The 17,508-nt window shown below is 38.4% G+C and overlaps 1 protein-coding gene across 6 annotated transcripts in view; it reads left to right on the plus strand.

The window, feature by feature from the left end:
* The window catches only part of UIMC1 (ubiquitin interaction motif containing 1), a 127,140-nt gene that overhangs the window by 29,749 nt on the left and 79,883 nt on the right, over positions 1 to 17,508 (plus strand). The window lies entirely within an intron of this gene.

Raw genomic sequence — 17,508 nt, forward strand, 5'->3', positions numbered from 1 at the left:
GTCATGTGATTTTACTGAATTCCGAGGTACAAAACTAAATTATTTTCAAATTTTATACCTTTTTAAAAAAATTTATTTATTCATGAGAGACATATTGAGAGAGGCAGAGACATAGGCAGAGGGAGAAGCAGGCTCTGTGCAGGGAGCCCTATGTGGGACTCTATCCTGGGACTCCAGGATCATGCCCTGAGCCAAAGGCAGACACTCAACCGTTGAGACACCCAGGCATCCCACAAGTTTTATACTTTGTGCACTTGTCACCTCAACTTAGTTGAGTGACTGGTTGTATTACACAGAAACTCAGCCATAAAGACTACATACACATTGTTACAGACAAGCAAGATAATGTAATACAATGTAGAGTAGAAGATTAAAACGAATTTTGATGGGCAGCCCTAGTGGCTCAGCGGTTTAGCGAGAAATTGAGTGAAAGGACATAATGAGTCCTTCATAATGAGTGAAAAGGTCCACTGAGTCCATATGAGTCCACTTATAATGAGTGAAAGGACAGTGTGTAAATACAAGATTTTTTAAAAATGTGCACAAACCCCACAATACTTGGGGAAAGGTTTATACAAATAGTTTTTATTATTATTTTTTATTTTTATTATTATTTAAAAATTTTTTTAAAGATTATTTATTTATTTATTCATAGAGACAGAGAGAGAGAGAGAGAGAGGCAGAGACACAGGCAGAGGGAGAAGCAGGCACCATGCTGAGAGCCTGACATGGGACTCCATCCAGGGTCTCCAGGATCACGCCCTGGGCTGCAGGTGGCGCTAAACTGCTACGCCATCGGGGCTGCCCTATTTTTTATTTTTAAAAGATTTTATTTACTTATTCCTGAGAGGCACAGAGAGAGAGAGGCAGAGACACAGGCAGAGGGAGAAGCATGCTCCATGCAGAGAGCCTGATGTGGGACTCGATACTGGGTCTCTAGGATCATGCCCTGAGGCGAAGGCAGAGCTTAACCTCTGAGCCACCCAGGTGTCACTATACAAATAGTTTGTTAAATGAAAGTTTTTTGTGGCAATTACACATTAACATATACAAACTAATTGAAAATATACCACAACCATAATTCTGGAAAGGCAATTTATCATTTTCTAGATGGAGTTTCCCCATATTTACTGTATGATATGGCTTTTAATACTGCACAAGTATAAATAACAATGATTAATTACTTTAAACCAAGTAAAGCCATTTTCTTCCTCAAAATGATTTTCCTTTTAAAAATTTATTTACTTATTTGAGAAAACATGGTGGGTAGGGGCAGGGGGAGAGAAAGAATCTCAAGCTGACTCCTCTGAATGTGGAGCCCGACTCTGTCCTACCACCTGGATATAATGACCTGAGCCAAAACCAGGAGTCAGATGCTTAACCAACTGCACCACCCAGGTGTCCTTCAAAATAAGTTTAAAACCTCAAAACCTAGGTCTATAAAATTTTAAAACTTTTCAGTAGTCTCAGTATTTCAAATGGGAACCATTACAAACATCTCAAGTGATCTTTCCCTATTCTCTTATTTTAAATCTAATTGTATCGTTATTTACATTTAAAGTGCATTTCTTATAGTTAACATATATGGTTAAATCTTGCTTTATTATTCAGTCTGACCATCATTGCCTTTAATTTTGTTGTATAGACCATTCACATTTTATGTGATTATTGATATGGTTAGATTTGATTCTGTCATCTTGCCATTTGTTTTCAATTTGTTTCATCAGTTCTTTGTGTCCTTTTTTTGACTCTTTTGGGGTCGTCTTCTGGATTTATCATTTTATTTCCCTTTTTGACTTGCCAGTTATAACTCTTTGTTATTTTAATGTTTTTTTTGTTATTTTAATGTTCTATTTAGAGGTTTTAATATGCATATTTTGCCTATCATAGTCTAACCTTATGATGTTATACTACTTCATGTATAATGTGAGCTTCTTGTGATAGTTTACTTTTACTACTCTGCCCTGAACTTTATCTTACTGTTGTCATGCATTTTACTTGTGTATGTATTGTAAACTCCATAATACATTGTTATTATTTCCCTTAAGCAATCAGTTGTGTTTTGAAGATCAATGTATTTTCCATTTTTGGTGCTCTTCAATCTTTTATGTAACTTTATATCTGTGGTATTACCATAATCACACAGATAAACCATCATGTTTATCTGTGTGATTGGGCTGCCGTAAGAAAATATGATAGACTAAGTGGCTTAAACAACATAAATTTATTTCCTTACAGTTTTGGAGACTGGAAGTCCAAGATCAAGGTACCAAGGGTCATTGTCTGGTCAGGACCCTCTTCTTGGGTTTTAGATGGCTACCTTCTCACTGTTTACTTATATGGCTTGTGCTCTCTGGATGCACTGGTCGAAAGAGAGTAAGTTCTTTGGGGTCTCTTATAAGAGCACTAAAATCATAACCTCACATAACCATAATTACCTCCCAAAGGAGGCAACTGTAAATACCAATATATTGGGGATTAAGATTTCAATATATGGATTTTGATGGAGGTGGAGGAATACATGTGGCTCATTAAATTCGAATCCTAATTAGAATTAAATAAATGTAAAATTTAGCTACTCAGTCCCATGAGGCATGATGACACAATCCAGTCCATTGCAGTGTTCCTGTTGCCTCAAGGACTTTCAACATTTCTTGTGAGTAGGTCTCTGGTGATGAATTCTTTCAGTGTTAGTATATCTGAAAAGTCTGTTTCATCTTTTAAATTTTTAATAACAGGGATCCCTGAGTGGCTCAGTGGTTTAGCGCCTGCCTTCGGTCCAGGGCATGGTCCTGGAGTCCTGGGATCGAGTCCCACATGGGGCTCCCTGCATAGAGTCGGCTTCTCCTTCTGCCTATGTCTCTGCCTCTCTCTCTCTGTGTGTCTCTCTCATGAAAATAAATTTTTTTAAAGATTTAATTAATTTATATTTTTTAAGATTTAATTTATTTATTCATGAGAGACACACACACACACACAGAGGCAGAGAGAGAAGCAGGCTCCATGCAAGGAGCCCGATGTGGGACTTGATCCCTGGACTCCAGGATCACGCCCTGGGCCGAAGGCAGGTGCTAAACCGCTGAGCCACCCAGGGATGTCCCTAAAAAAATAAATTTTTAATAACATTTTTAGTTTGGAATAATTTAGATTTGTAAAGGTGTCAAAAAAGTAGTATAGAGATTTCTTTGTAACGTTCACTCCCTTTCTCCTAATGTTAACATCTCATGTAACCATGGTATGTTTGTTGGAACTGAAACATTAGCATTGCCACATAAATATATTTTTTTAAAGTAGGCTCCATGCCCAGCACAGAGTCCAATGTGGGCTTGAACCCATGACCTTGAGATCATGACCTGAACTGAGACCAAGAGTCAGTCACCCAACCGTGAGCCAACCAGGAACCCCTTTGGTACAACTAGTAACTAAGCTCCGTTCTTCATTCAGATTTCACCAGTTTTTCCACTACTACCCTTTTTAATTTTTATATTCTTGGATCTAATCCGAGATACTTTATTGTATTTAGTAGCCCTCATTTTTGAAAGATTTCCCTGGATATAGAAATTTAGGTTGATAACCATGTTCTTTCTTTCTTTCTTTTTTTAAAGATTTTATTAATTTATTCATGAGAGACACAGAGAGAGACAGAGACACAGGCAGAGACAGAAGCAGGCTCCTCGCAGGGATCCCGATGTGAGACTTGATCCTGGGACCCCAGGATCACGCCCTGAGCCAAAGATGCCCAACCGCTGAGCCACCCAGGCATCCTGGTTGATAACCATTTTCTTTCAGAATTTAAGAAAATTCTGCCTGACGGTCTTCTTGCATGTATTGTCGCTACCAAGAAATCTGATTAATTCCTGTTTTTCCCATCTGCACGTAACATGTCTTTTTTCCTCTGGATGGTTTTAAGGTTTTCTTCTCTATCTCTGGTTTTAAGCAATTTGAGTATGATGCGCTTTTTAAAATTTATGATGATGTTTCTTTTTTTTTTTTTTTAATTTTTTACTTATTTATGATAGTCACAGAGAGAGAGAGAGGCAGAGACATAGGCAGAGGGAGAAGCAGGCTCCATGCACCGGGAGCCTGATGTGGGATTCGATCCCGGGTCTCCAGGATCGCGCCCTGGGCCAAAGGCAGGCGCCAAACCGCTGCGCCACCCAGGGATCCCTATGATGATGTTTCTTGTGCCTGTGCTTCCTAGAACTTCTTGGATCTACAGGTTTATAGGCTTTGTCAAGTTTGGAATTTTTTCAGTCATTAATTCCTCAAAAATTTTTTGTCCCTTGCCCTCTACAGGGACCGTAGCTGCCTGTGTATTAGGCCACTTAAAATAGTCCCATAGTTCACTGATATTTTTTTTTTCATTTTTTTGTGTGTCACATTTCAAGTACTCAATAGCCACTGGCTACCATATCTGACCCCACAGATAAAGAACATTTGTGTCATGTGGACACCTCCTTTGGCTAGCACTGCTCCTTTAAGAGATAACCAGGGACTAATCCTATCATGCCTTAGGTCTGTTTACTTTAGACACCATGAGAATCCCAAGCCTCCCATGACATCTCTCATCACCTAGATTCTCATCCCCACATGACTGTCATGTGGGGGGACTTCTGTAAGTTGACTTGATCTTCCCTCCTACTCTCAAAATGACTTTTCCCCTTGGAACTCGTGTCAGTGATCAATAAAACCCCTGATGTTTTCAGCCTCCTATGTGAAAGCTTCCATCATCCTCTTTACTCCCGTTGAAAGATGGTTGTCCTCGGAAGATCTTGTTCTCTTTGTAGTATCTTTCTTTCTTTCTTCTTTCTTTCTTTCTTTCTTTCTTTCTTTCTTTCTTTCTTTCTTTCTTTCTTTCTTTCTTTCTTTCTCTTTCTTTCTTTCTTTCAGAATTATTTATTTATTATTTATGAGAGAGAGAGAGAGAGAGAGAGCTGAGAGAGAGAGAAAGAGAGGCAGAGACACAGGAGGAGGGAGAAGCAGGCTCCATGCCAGGAGCCGGACGTGGGACTCGATCCCGGGACTCCAGGATCGTGCCCTGGGCCAAGGGCAGGCGCCAAACTGCTGAACCACCCAGGGATCCCCCTCTTTGTAGCTTCTTAAGGACAGGCGGTTTCTTCTTCCTTATACCACATTACTGCTGACCTGGAGATGGGGTAAATAGCCTCTCATTTGTTTCCAGACTACTAGAAAAACCTAGTTTGAAATACAAACCATTGTGCTAGCCCTGCTACCCTACCCCTGAAGTAGTCATCTGCTATCCTCCTGGTCACCTGCCCCTCACCAGCCACCCCACTTCCTGGCCATTCGCTAAAAGTTTTAACATACCACTTACTGTCTTATCTCTTCACCACTCCTGCCATCATTCTTGGTGACTTTAATATCTACATATTAGACTGAAGCAGATGAAGTTGCAGTTTTCGTAGGTTCAACCTAGGGTGTGATCTGTCCAGTGCGCTGTCCTCTCAGTTCCTTGACCTTTTGGCCATCAACTCCCATGGATCGTATCATCTCAGCCTTTCTTAAGTGGGATTCTGAGAGAGAAGTAGGCCTAATGCCCAAGACAATCCGTTGTACGTAATGAATTAACCTGCCCCTTGCATCTCAAGTGGTACCAGTTACGTACCATCCTTGGCAGAAGTAAGGAAACAGCCAATTCATTTTCTGTGTTCTCTGGTTCTTCAACCCTGGTTGTGCCTGTCAGTAGTAACTGTGCCGCTTCTGAGATCTCATTTTCAGATGTACCATTCTCTGATCACCACCACCTATCTTTTCCAACTCAGTCCTCTAATGTCCTAACTCCAATAATCCTTCAGCCCCACTGGGACATCTAATTCCAGACTATCCCCTTTCCATTGTCCATTATCCTGTCATGGTCTCACTTCTTAGTGAACTTAGATTTCACGGTTATCATATAACAAGTCCCTTGAATATTTCTAAATTCTATTGTACTCCCTGGCAAAACCCAGTATTGGTTAAATTCAATCTTCTAGCTATTTATTACGGTCCTCACCTAAGCAACACAACAATGCTGACTGGGCTCACAGTATTTAAGGCTGTAGACCTCCAGTGGCCCCTCAGTACTGCCCAGCAGTCATCATATGTTTTCATAGTCAGTTTATTCTTCTACTCTCCCCTCTGGGAGAGTCTATTTTATGTCTCTTCTTCTATCCTCAAACCTCTGGTATTCATCCTGACTCTGGTGTCACCATTTTTTTTTGTTTTCATATAACTTTATTGAGCTGTGATTTACATATTATGTAATTCACTAACCTAAAGTATAATTCAATAGTTTTTAGTATATTCATAGTTGTGCAACTATCACTACTATCAATTTTATAGTATTTTTGATAACTGAAGAAACCTGTTCCCATTAGCAGTCATTCTCCATTTCTCTGCTAACCTCCAGCCCTAGGCAACCACTGATCTACTTCTGTCTCTGAGGGTTTGACCATTCTGGGCCTGTTATATAAATGGAATCATTCCATGTTTGTCTTTTGTGATTGATTCTTTCTCTTAAATGTATTAAAGTTCACCCATGTATAGCTTGTGTCAGTGCTTCATTCCTTTTTTTTTTCTTTCCACATCAGCTACATCATTTTACACTTCCACAATGTACTCGGATTCCAATTTCTCCACACCCTTGACAACACTTGTTATTTTCTTTTTTTTTTTTTTTTGTGTCTGTTTTTTTAAAGATTTTATTCATTTACTTGAGAGAGGGAGAGTGGGAGCACAAGAGAGAGATTGCATGAATGGGGGTAGGAGGGGCTGAAGGACACTGAGAAGCAGGCTCCCAACTAAGCAGGGAGTCTGATGCTGGGCTTGATCCTAGAGCTCTGGGATCACTCCCTGAGGCTAAGGCAAACACTTAACTGCTGAGCCACCCAGGAGCCCCTCATTGTGGTTTTGATTTGCATTTTCCTAATGCCTCACGATCTGGATCATCTCTTTATTTGCTTGTTCACCATTTGTATATCCATCTTGGAGAAATGACTAAGTTCTTTGCCCATTTATTAATTGCAAGTCTTTTTGTTGTTTGATGGTAAGTGTTCTCTTTCTATTGTGCTTATTAAATCCTTGTCATATTTATGATTTGCAAATAGTTTTTTCCAGTTATTTAGTTGTCTTTTTCATTCTGTTGATGATATTCTTAAGATGACAAAAGTTTAAAGTTTGATAAAGTCCAGTTTATTTCTTTTGATTTGTCTTTGTACTTTTGCTATAATATCTAAGACTCTTGTGAAACACAGAGTCATGAAGATTGATCTCTTACATTAGGTTTTTGATCCATTTTGAGGTAATTTTTATATATAGTATAGAGATAGATATGTGTGTACCCATGCATGTATGTGTTTATGGTGTTAAAATATACATAACAAAATTTAATATTTTTTTTTTTTGTTGTTTTTTTTTTTTTTCAAAATTTAATATTTTAACCATTTTTAGGTGCATAGTTGTACTAGATATATTCACATTTTTGGTTAATTGTAGGATTTCATAATTCATCTTTTTTTCATTTGTGAGAGCATGAACAAGATTGAGAGTGAGCATACATGAACAGGGTGTGGGGGAGAGGCCAAGGGAGAAGCCGACTCCCCATTGAGCAGGGAGCCCCATGCTGGATCCCAGGACCCTGAGATTATGACCTGAGTCCAGGATCCTAAGATCATGATCTGAGCCGGAGGCAGCTGCTTAACCAACTGAACCACCGAGGCACCCCCTCCCTTAAAAAAAGATTTTATTTTCTTATTTTAGAGAGAGAAAGAGCTGTCGGGTGCATAAGAGCATGGAGAGGGGAAGGGGCTGAGGTAGAGGGACAAGCAGACTCCCCACTGAGCAGGGAGCTGGATGTGGGGCTCCAAGACCTTGGGATCCTGATCTAAGAAGAAGGCATACGCTCAACAGACTGAGCCACGTAGGTGCCCATTTGTAGGATTTCTTTATGTATGTGGATATTAACCCCTTATCAGGTACCTGATTTGCACAAATTTTCTCCTATTCTGCACGTTGCTTTTTTACTGTTAATAGTGTCCTTGTTGCACAGGAGTTTTAAATTTTATTATAGTCCAGTTTATCTATTTTGTTGTTGTTGTTGCTTGTGCTTTTAGTGTCATATTCAAGAAATCCTTTCCAAATCCAGTGTCATGAAGTTTCCTCCCTATATTTTCTTCTGAGAGTTTTAAAATTGCAGCTTTTACCTTTCAGTCTTCGATCCACTTTGTGTTAGTTTTTGTATATCATTTAAGATAACGGTCCAGCCTTCTTCATTTGCATGTGGCTATTTAGTTTTTCTAGCGTCATATGTTGATGTTTTAATTCATGTTTTTAATTTTGATTGAGTTTCATGTATAGCACACAATCTGGTTTATTTTTATGCAAACTGACATCTTTTAAACTAGTGTGGTTAGAACCATTAATATATTTTTTAAGGATTTTATTTATTCATGAGAGACACCCAGAGAGAGGCAGCGACATAGGCAGAGGGAGAAGCAGACTCCCCGCCAGGAGCCAGATGTGGGACTTGATCCCAAGACCCGGGATCAGGCCCCCAGTGAAGGCAGATGCTCAACCACTGAGCCGCCCAGGTGTCCGTAGAACCATTAATATTTAATAAATTTATTGAGGTACTTCAAAATTTACTGTCTTTCAAAAAAATAAAATTTACTATCTTTCAGATTTTTTTGCATTGATTTTTAGTTTTCTCTCTAACCTTGATTTAATTTTTGCATATGTAGAATACTTACTCTATTGAAAAAGTCAATCTGCAGAGAAAGGTATACTTAAATTATATTGCTTCTCTATCCTGTACTGCCTATTCCATATCTATCTTCCTTGTTGGCAGTTTTATTTCTTGTTTTTCTTGTTGATGTTGCTTTAAAGGAAAATTAAGCCAACACGTTTTCTTAATTCTGCTTTTTTATATGTGAAATGTAGTATGCCTATTTGCATTTTGTTCTTTTTTCTGAATAATATATCCTGTAAGTCATTTTTTTCATACTTCTCATTTACTTTCTTACATTTCTTCAATGACCATCATTAATTACTTGAATCTGTTTTCCTTTGAAGATGTAGTGATTTATTTTTCTTTTTTGAGATGATTTTGTCTGTCTTTACTTTCCTGAGTTTTACCAACCTTGACTTCATTTGTTCTTTTTTTTTTTGTCTGTTTATGGTTTAAGTTTTTAGTTTTTGATTCTAAATTTTTCTTAATCTCTTGATGCTTCTTTGTAGTCTGTTGGCAGGTTGCATTAATTTTCTTTTCTACAGTGGTATTTGGGGGGGTGGGTAATGTTCATAAACCAAAATGTTTTTATTTGCCTTTTTGTTTATAGCTACTTAGTTTGGAATTTATTTTTTACTTCTATCATTTACTGAGTATATGTCCTAGTTTAAAAGTTCTCCTTTTGTCTCTTTAGTATAATTTCTTTTATGGATGATGATGTTCATGTTAATGAGTGTTAGGTGGGAAGGATAGATTGACATGTCTGGTTTGTTTGCTTGCTTTTTCACCTTTAGGAGCCTTTATTTTTGTTTTTCCTCTCCTTTCTTTCCTTTATTTTTTTTTTCTTTCTTTAATGAACCTGAAGGATACCACTTCTGTTTATCTTCCTCTCTTCTTTTTTCTTTTTTTTTTTTTAAGATTTTATTTATTTATTCATGAGAGACAAAGAGAGAGAGAGGCAGAGACACAGGTAGAGGGAGAAGCAGGCTTCCTGCAGGGAGCCTGACTTGGGACTCTATCCCAGGACTGCGGGATCACGCCCTGGGCCGAAGGCAGACACTCAACCGCTGAGCCACCGAGGGATCCCATCTTCCTCTCTTGTAATAACACTGCATCTCTGTGGTTACAACTTTGGGCTACTTTCACTTAAAAATTTTTCTCCCAAGTTTCTGTAAAATGCTGCTTTGTTTTGTTTTACTTGTTTTGCTTTAGTATGTTGCATTTGAGAAGTACGGCTTATTTTCCTTTTTCTGTAAGTGATTATGCCTTTTTGTTGGTCTGAATGCTTTAAGAGTGTTCTTTATCTTTAAGGTACAAGAGTAGGTTTAATACTATAGGTCTGAAAAATAATTGTTCAGGGTCTATTTTCCCAGATAAATGGTGGGTACTTTTAATATATAGATTCAGGTCTTCTTTTTTCTTTGATTATAGTTTTCTTTAATTATTTTATTTATTTATTTATTTTACAGAGAGCACGCAGGCGATGCCTGAGCCAGGGGTGGGGCAAAAGGGAAGAGAGAGGGACAAGCAGACACCTTGTTGAGAGTATGGAGCCCCATGTGGAGCTCTAGATCATGACCCGGAGCCAAAATGAGGAGTTGAATGCTTGACCTTAACCAGTTGAGCCACCCAAATGCCCCTTTGATGATAGTTTTATTATTTTATTTCATTTTATTTTATTTTATTTTATTTTATTTTATTTTATTTATTTTTTAAAAGATTTTATTTATTCATGAGAGACACAGAGAGAGAGAGAGAGGTCGAGACACAGGCAGAGGGGGAAGCAGGCTCCATGCAGGGAGCCCGATGTGAGACTCAATCCCAGGTCTCCTGGATCACACCCCGGGACAAAGGTGGTGCTAAACCGCTCAGCCCCCCGGGCTGCCCAGTAGTTTTAATGTTAGTTTGTTTCACTGTTGTTTTCTTCTTCAGAGATCCTAGTTATACATTTATTAGATCAGCTTTGCTTATATCCTATTTCAGCCACTTTCTATTAGATCATTTTTATTCCTTTCTTTTTTTTAATTAATTTTTATTTATTTATGATAGTCACACACACAGAGAGAGAGAGAGAGAGAGAGAGAGAGAGGCAGAGACACAGGCAGAGGGAGAAGCAGGCTCCATGCACCAGGAGCCCGACATGGGAATTGATCCAGGGTCTCCTGGATCAGGCCCTGGGCCAAAGGCAGGCGCCAAACCACTGCGCCACCCAGGGATCCCCATTTTTATTCCTTTCTATATTTCATTTTTTGTTATGTTGAATTTTTTTTTTTTTTTTTTTTTTACTTTCTTCAGTGCCCTTACTAAACTTTGAGTGAGGTATGGTTGGTGTTTTTTTTAATTCTCTTCAGTCTATAGAACTGTTAATTTACCCAGTTTTTCTTTTCTTTCGCCACCCAGTGGCCACAGGGTGTCTCTTTTATGTTTATTTACTTCTCTTCTATGATTGATGTTTTCTTGGGATTGATATAAGTTTAGTGGATATTCCCTATTCATACTAGGATGGGACTTTTTCTTTCTTGGGGTGAGTTTGCCTGTTCAGAATTGGTGTTTATTTTTTGCTTGCGAGTATTTTGAAATTTGGAGGTATGCTGAAAATACAGGTTACATGCAATTTTATTTATCTCATGGCGGGGGGTTGTGTAGAAAATATGGAAATGGATTAGCCTTACTATTTTGCTATTATTAGCTTCCTATTAATAGTAAATAGCCTTACTATTTTAATTACTTAGAAATATTTTTATATGTGTATTTAAAATTAAAGTCTTTTTTTTTTTTTTTTTTTTAAATATTTTTTTTTCAACTTTTATTTATTTATGATAGTCACAGAGAGAGAGAGAGAGAGAGGCAGAGACACAGGCCGAGGGAGAAGCAGGCTCCATGCACCGGGAGCCCGATGTGGGATTCGATCCCGGGTCTCCAGGATCGCGCCCTGGGCCAAAGGCAGGCGCCAAACCGCTGCGCCACCCAGGGATCCCTTAAAATTAAAGTCTTTTTGAGAGAAAGCATAGATCTGAGGGTGGGGAGGGGCAGAGGAAGAGAGAGAATCTTAAGCAGGCTCCACGCTGAACCATTGTGAGTCTTGATCTCAGGACCCTGACATGACCTGAGCCAAATCAAGTCAGATGCTTAATTGACTGAGCCACCCAGGTGCCCTGAAAGTTGTTCTTTTAGATGGAAGCATGGTATTCTGAATGGATCATAATGTATTTTAGTGTGTCCTTATTCATGATTAGTTAGGTCTGTGCACTTCACACAATCTGTGATGCAAGACTAGCTGCTGCTTAAAATTTCCAATCTCTTGGGATGCCTTGGTGGCTCAGTTGTTTGGGTGTCTGACTCTTGATTTCAGCTTAGGTCATGATTTCAGGGTGATGAGATTGAGCCCCGCATTGGGCTCTGCACTTACTGTGGAGTCTACTTGAGATTCTCTCCCTCTGCCCCTCTTCCCACTTGTTCTCTCTCTTTCTCTAAATAAATAAATAAATTAATTAAAAAAATATTAAAAAAATTTCAGTCTGTCACAGACTGATACATTTTAAAATACAATAAAAGAGGATTGTTAGAAAATGAAATTTAAAAAAGATAAAATAAGAGCCTGTTTCTCTCGTTATGTATAACAGACATAGGTTTCATTTCAATAAATATAATCAGAACAAACATAGGAGGAAAAAAAAACAAAATTGGTACATGTTCCTTGGAATTGTGTTTATAAGCAATTTAATATAGAGAATGCCTATTTTACTGATAAATTTTTGTCATTCCACAGTTGTAACTAACCAAAGTTATATGTGAAAGTGAACTCTGTATTAAACATCTATATAGGGGATGCCTGGGTGGCTCAGTAGTTGAGCGCCTGTCTTCCGCCCAGGGTGTGATTCTGGAGTCCTGGGATCGAGTCTCACATCAGGCTCCCTGCATGGAGCCTGCTTCCCCCTCTGCCTGTGTCTTTGCCTCCCTCTGTGTCTCTGCCTCTCTCTCTCTCTCTCTCTGTGTCTCATGAATAAATAAATAAAAATCTTTTTTTTTTTAAATTTTTAAAAAATTTTTTATTTATTTATGATAGTCACAGAGAGAGAGAGAGAGAGGCAGAGACACAGGCAGAGGGAGAAACAGGCTCCATGCACCGGGAGCCCGATGTGTGGGATTCGATCCCGGGTCTCCAGGATCGCACCCTGGGCCAAAGGCAGGCGCCAAACCGCTGCGCCACCCAGGGATCCCAATAAATAAAAATCTTAAAGAAAGGATATATATAGACTTTAAAAAAATTTTTTTTAAAGATTTTATTTATTTTTTCATGAGACACAGGCAGAGGGAGGAACAGGCTCCATGCAGGGAGCCCGACGTGGGACTCGATCCCAGAACTCCAGGATCACATCCCAGGCTGAAGGCAGGCTCTAAACCCCTGAGCCACCTGGGCTGCCCTATTTATATCCTTTCTTAAAATTTTTTTTTAAAATTTATTTATGATAGGCACACAGTGAGAGAGAGAGAGGCAGAGACACAGGCAGAGGGAGAAGCAGGCTCCATGCACCGGGAGCCCGATGTGGGATTCGATCCCAGGTCTCCAGGATCGCGCCCTGGGCCAAAGGCAGGCGCCAAACCACTGCGCCACCCAGGGATCCCCTATTTATATCCTTTCAATGAACACTGTGTATATCCATATTTAAAGTTCTTATTTTGACAGATGAGCTTTCTTCTTGCTTAACAACTTACTATTCTAGTTTGGGTTGATTATGATGATGCTAATGTCACAGGGGATATTGTATATCTGAAGCCTGTGTTTTTTTGTTTTGTTTTGTTTTAAAGATTTTATTTATTCATGAGAGACAGAGGCAGACACACAGGCAGAGAGAGAAGCAGGTTTCATGCAGGGAGCCTGATGCAGAACCCAGTCCCAGGACTCCAGGATCATGCCCTGGGCTGAAGGCAGATGTTTAACCACTGAGCCACCCGCGTGTCCCTAAAGCCTGTGGTTTTAAAAAGATAAAATTCAGTGTGAAGAAATCAGTTTTATGTTAAGGAACAGGAAGAATTTTTTAGCAGTTGTAGTAAGATCGTAGTATTTTTAATTTTTATTCAAAATGAGCTTGAAAATGCTACATTTCAAAAATCATCTTTGATCCTCTGATTAGCCAGTTCCAGCAGTTTTGTTTACTGAAACATTATAGATACATTTCAGTTATCTTCTTATTACTATTATTATTTTTAAATTCCATTATAGTTAATCTACAGTACTATATTAGTTTCAGGTATATAATATAGTGATTTAGCAATTTGATACATTACTCAGTGCTTATCATGATATCTTAATTTCCTTTACCTGTTTCACCCATCCCTTCATTCACCTCCTCTCTGGTAACCATTAGTTTGTTCTCTATAGGTAAGAGTCTGTTCTTTGGTGTCTCTTTTTTTTTCTTTATTTTGTTTCTTAAATTCCACATATGAGGGAAACTATGGTATTTGCCTTTTCTGACTGACTTATTTCATTTAGCGTTTTACTTTCTAGATCTGTCCATGTTGTTGCAAATGGGAAGATTTCATTCTTTTTTTATGACTCAGTAATATTCCATTGTTTATATATTACCACATCTTCTTTATCCATTCATTGATTGATGGCTACTTGGGCTGTTTCCATAATTATGTTTTAGTTATCTTTTTGATGAAAGAAATGGAATTCAGAACATGAATTAGATCTTTTTTGAAGTAACATAATATTTGAAAAATTCTAACTTTTTAAGGTTTTGGATGATAATGTTATGCAGATGTGAAATATTAAACTTAGCCATTTCCCTGATGTTCGTTGTAAAATTGTAGAGCATAATCACAATCTGTAGAATCTCTGTTCTTCCAGTAATGTAATTTTCATTTCTATCCTTTCATCTTACATGTCATAGAAATTCTGTCCTTTGCATGGAATCAAGTTCATTGAAAATACTGAAAATATCAGAAAAATAAGCAAGTCTTTCTACTTATGTTGCTTATGATACATTTACATATCACATAATAAAGGAGAATGTTCTTGAGTTGAATGCATTAGCCTTAGTCTTATGTAACTTAACATTTCTACTATACATAGTATTTTGTTTGACTGACATTTTTTTGGTAATAGAAACTGCATTGAGTAACACTGTGGCACAAGCTTCTTAAATCTAGGTTGTTTTTCCCATAGTTAATTCTGGCTACATGTAACTTAAAGTTTAATCCTTTATGGTTTGGTACAGTTAAAAATTTAGTTCACATTGGTTGACAGTGAAACAGAATTTTGTATCATCCACTTAATCACATATTTCTTAAAATAATTGCTGTGTTGCTAATATCTGTGCATTTAAGAAGCTGCAGTGAAAAGAATGTTGTTGGCTTTGTTTTACTAATTGTTCTTCCATATCATGATCTCTTTACTGAATATGTTGAGCTATGTTGTTGAAATATGGTACATGGGACGCCTGGATGGCTCAGTAGTTAAGCATCTGCCTTTGGCTCAGGGCCTGATCCTGGAGTCCCAGGATCAAGTCCCACATCGGGCTCCCTGCATGGAGCCTGCTTCTTCCTCTGCCTATATCTCTGCCTCGTGCTCTCTCTCTGTGTCTCTCATGAATAAATAAATAAAACCTTAAAAAAAAAAAAAGAAATATGGTACTTGAGCTACCTGTTTGCCTCATATTCCCCTAGCATTTCCAAGCAGGCAGCTTTGAGTCTTCTACTGATTTCTTGACAGTTTTATATACAGACTCTCCCTGAGTTTTGAAAGTTTGACTATGATTTTTTGACTTTATGATGGTGTGAAGTGATACACATTCAGTAGAAACTGAACTTTGAATTTTGATCTTTTTATGGGATAGCAGTACATGATATGATATACTCTTGTGATAGTGAGCACTGGCAGTGAGCCACAGATTCCAGTCAGCCACACAACCATGAAGGTAAATAACTGATCCATTTACACCCTATCTGTACCCATCCATGCCTTCTGTTTTTCACTCTCAGTACAGTATTCAGTAAATTACATGAAGTAGTCAACACTTAATTATAAATATGGTCTTTTTTTAAAATCATTTTTTTAAAGATTTTATTTATTAGAGATACATAGAGAGGCCAAGACAGGCAGAGGGAGAAGCAGGCTCCATGCAGGGAGCCCAACATGGGATTCGTCCCGGGTCTCCAGGATTACTACGCCTGCCCTGGGCTGAAGGCGACGCTAAACACCTGAGCCACCCGGGCTGCCCTAAAAATGGTCTTGTATTAGGTGATTTTGCCCAACTGAAACCATGTTTAAGGTAGTGTTCTGGCCTTGTTTAAGGTAGGTTAGGCTTAAACTATGATGTTTGGTACAGTAGGTGTATTAAATGCATCTTCGATTTATATTATTTTCAGCTTTTAGTGACTGGTCCTTCTGCAAATGACTAGTCTTCAGTTTTCACCCCGGAAGTCCACTTATTGTGTGCTTAGATGTTGTGGCAATGTTAAATTGCTGTAAAAGTTTCTGAATGCTTATTCTCAGTTTCTATGTTTATTTTATTTTAAATATTTTATTTATTTGAGAGAGAGCATGCAGGCAGGGGGAGTGGCAGAGGGAGATGGAGAAGCAGGCTCCCCATGAAGCAGGGAGCCTGATGTGGAGCTGGATCCTAGAACCTGGGGATCATGAACTGAGCTGAATGCAGACACCTAACTGACTGAGGCACTGCTCTGTGTTTTTTTTTTTTTTTTTTGTTATTGCAGTAACAAGCAGCATGCTGATTTCCACTCATCTGTAGGTCATATTTTCAGTGGCAATGATTCAGGTTTTACAATGACAAAATGTTCTACTTCAGAGCATTATTGTACACACATCTTTGTGCTTGTGTGTGAGTGTATCTGTAGAATAAATTCCTAGAAGTGTATTGCTGGACAAAGATTGTGTACATGAATGATTTCTGAGGTTATTGAAATTTGCCCACTAGACATATTGCATCCGTTTTATCCTGTCAGTGGTATGAGAGTATCTTTTTCCCTACATAAAGTGTTTTGTAAAGCATTTTATTTTTACTATTAATAAAGGTTTTAAAAAGTATATAATTATTTTGATTTACATGTTCAAAGAGAAGTTGAGTCTCTTGCCATGTACTTCGGAGCCCCTTCTGTATTTTTCTCTATGGGCTATCTCATCATGCCCTTTGCTTATGGAAGGAGGTTAAATACTGGTCTTTTCATTGATTTGTAAGAGATCTTTATATATAGTCCTTTTTTCTGATAATTATATTACATAGTTTTCCCTAGTTCTGTTGCTTTTTAAGTACTGATTTAAAATAAATGAGGGGCACCTGGGTGGCTCAGTGATTGAGCATCTGCCTTTTGACTAGGTCATGATCCCAGGGTCCTGGGATTGAGTCCAATGTCCTGTGTTTCTGCCTCTCTCTGTGTCTCTCATGAATAAATAAATAAAATCTTAAACAAAAATAAATGAATACACACTGACTTTAAACATACCTATTAATTTTTTAAAAAGGATTTCTTTATTAGAGAGAGAGAGAGAGCATGGTGGGCAGGGGCAGGGGTAGAGGGAGAGACAGTCTTAAGTAGAGCATGGAGCCTGATGCAGGAGCCTGATGCTGGGCTCGACCTCACGACCCTGAGATCATGACCTGTGCTGAAACCATGACCTGTTGCTTAACTGACTGTGCCATCCAGGTGTCCCTGTGGTTCCTAATTTTTAAATTCTTGAATCAAGCTTTCTCTGAACTTGAGTGCTTGCTTACTAGTATTGTGCAGATGGCCAATTTTTACATGAATTTCCATGTGAC

This window comes from Canis lupus, chromosome 4, assembly GCF_003254725.2.
Source record: "Canis lupus dingo isolate Sandy chromosome 4, ASM325472v2, whole genome shotgun sequence".
NCBI lineage: Eukaryota > Metazoa > Chordata > Mammalia > Carnivora > Canidae > Canis > Canis lupus.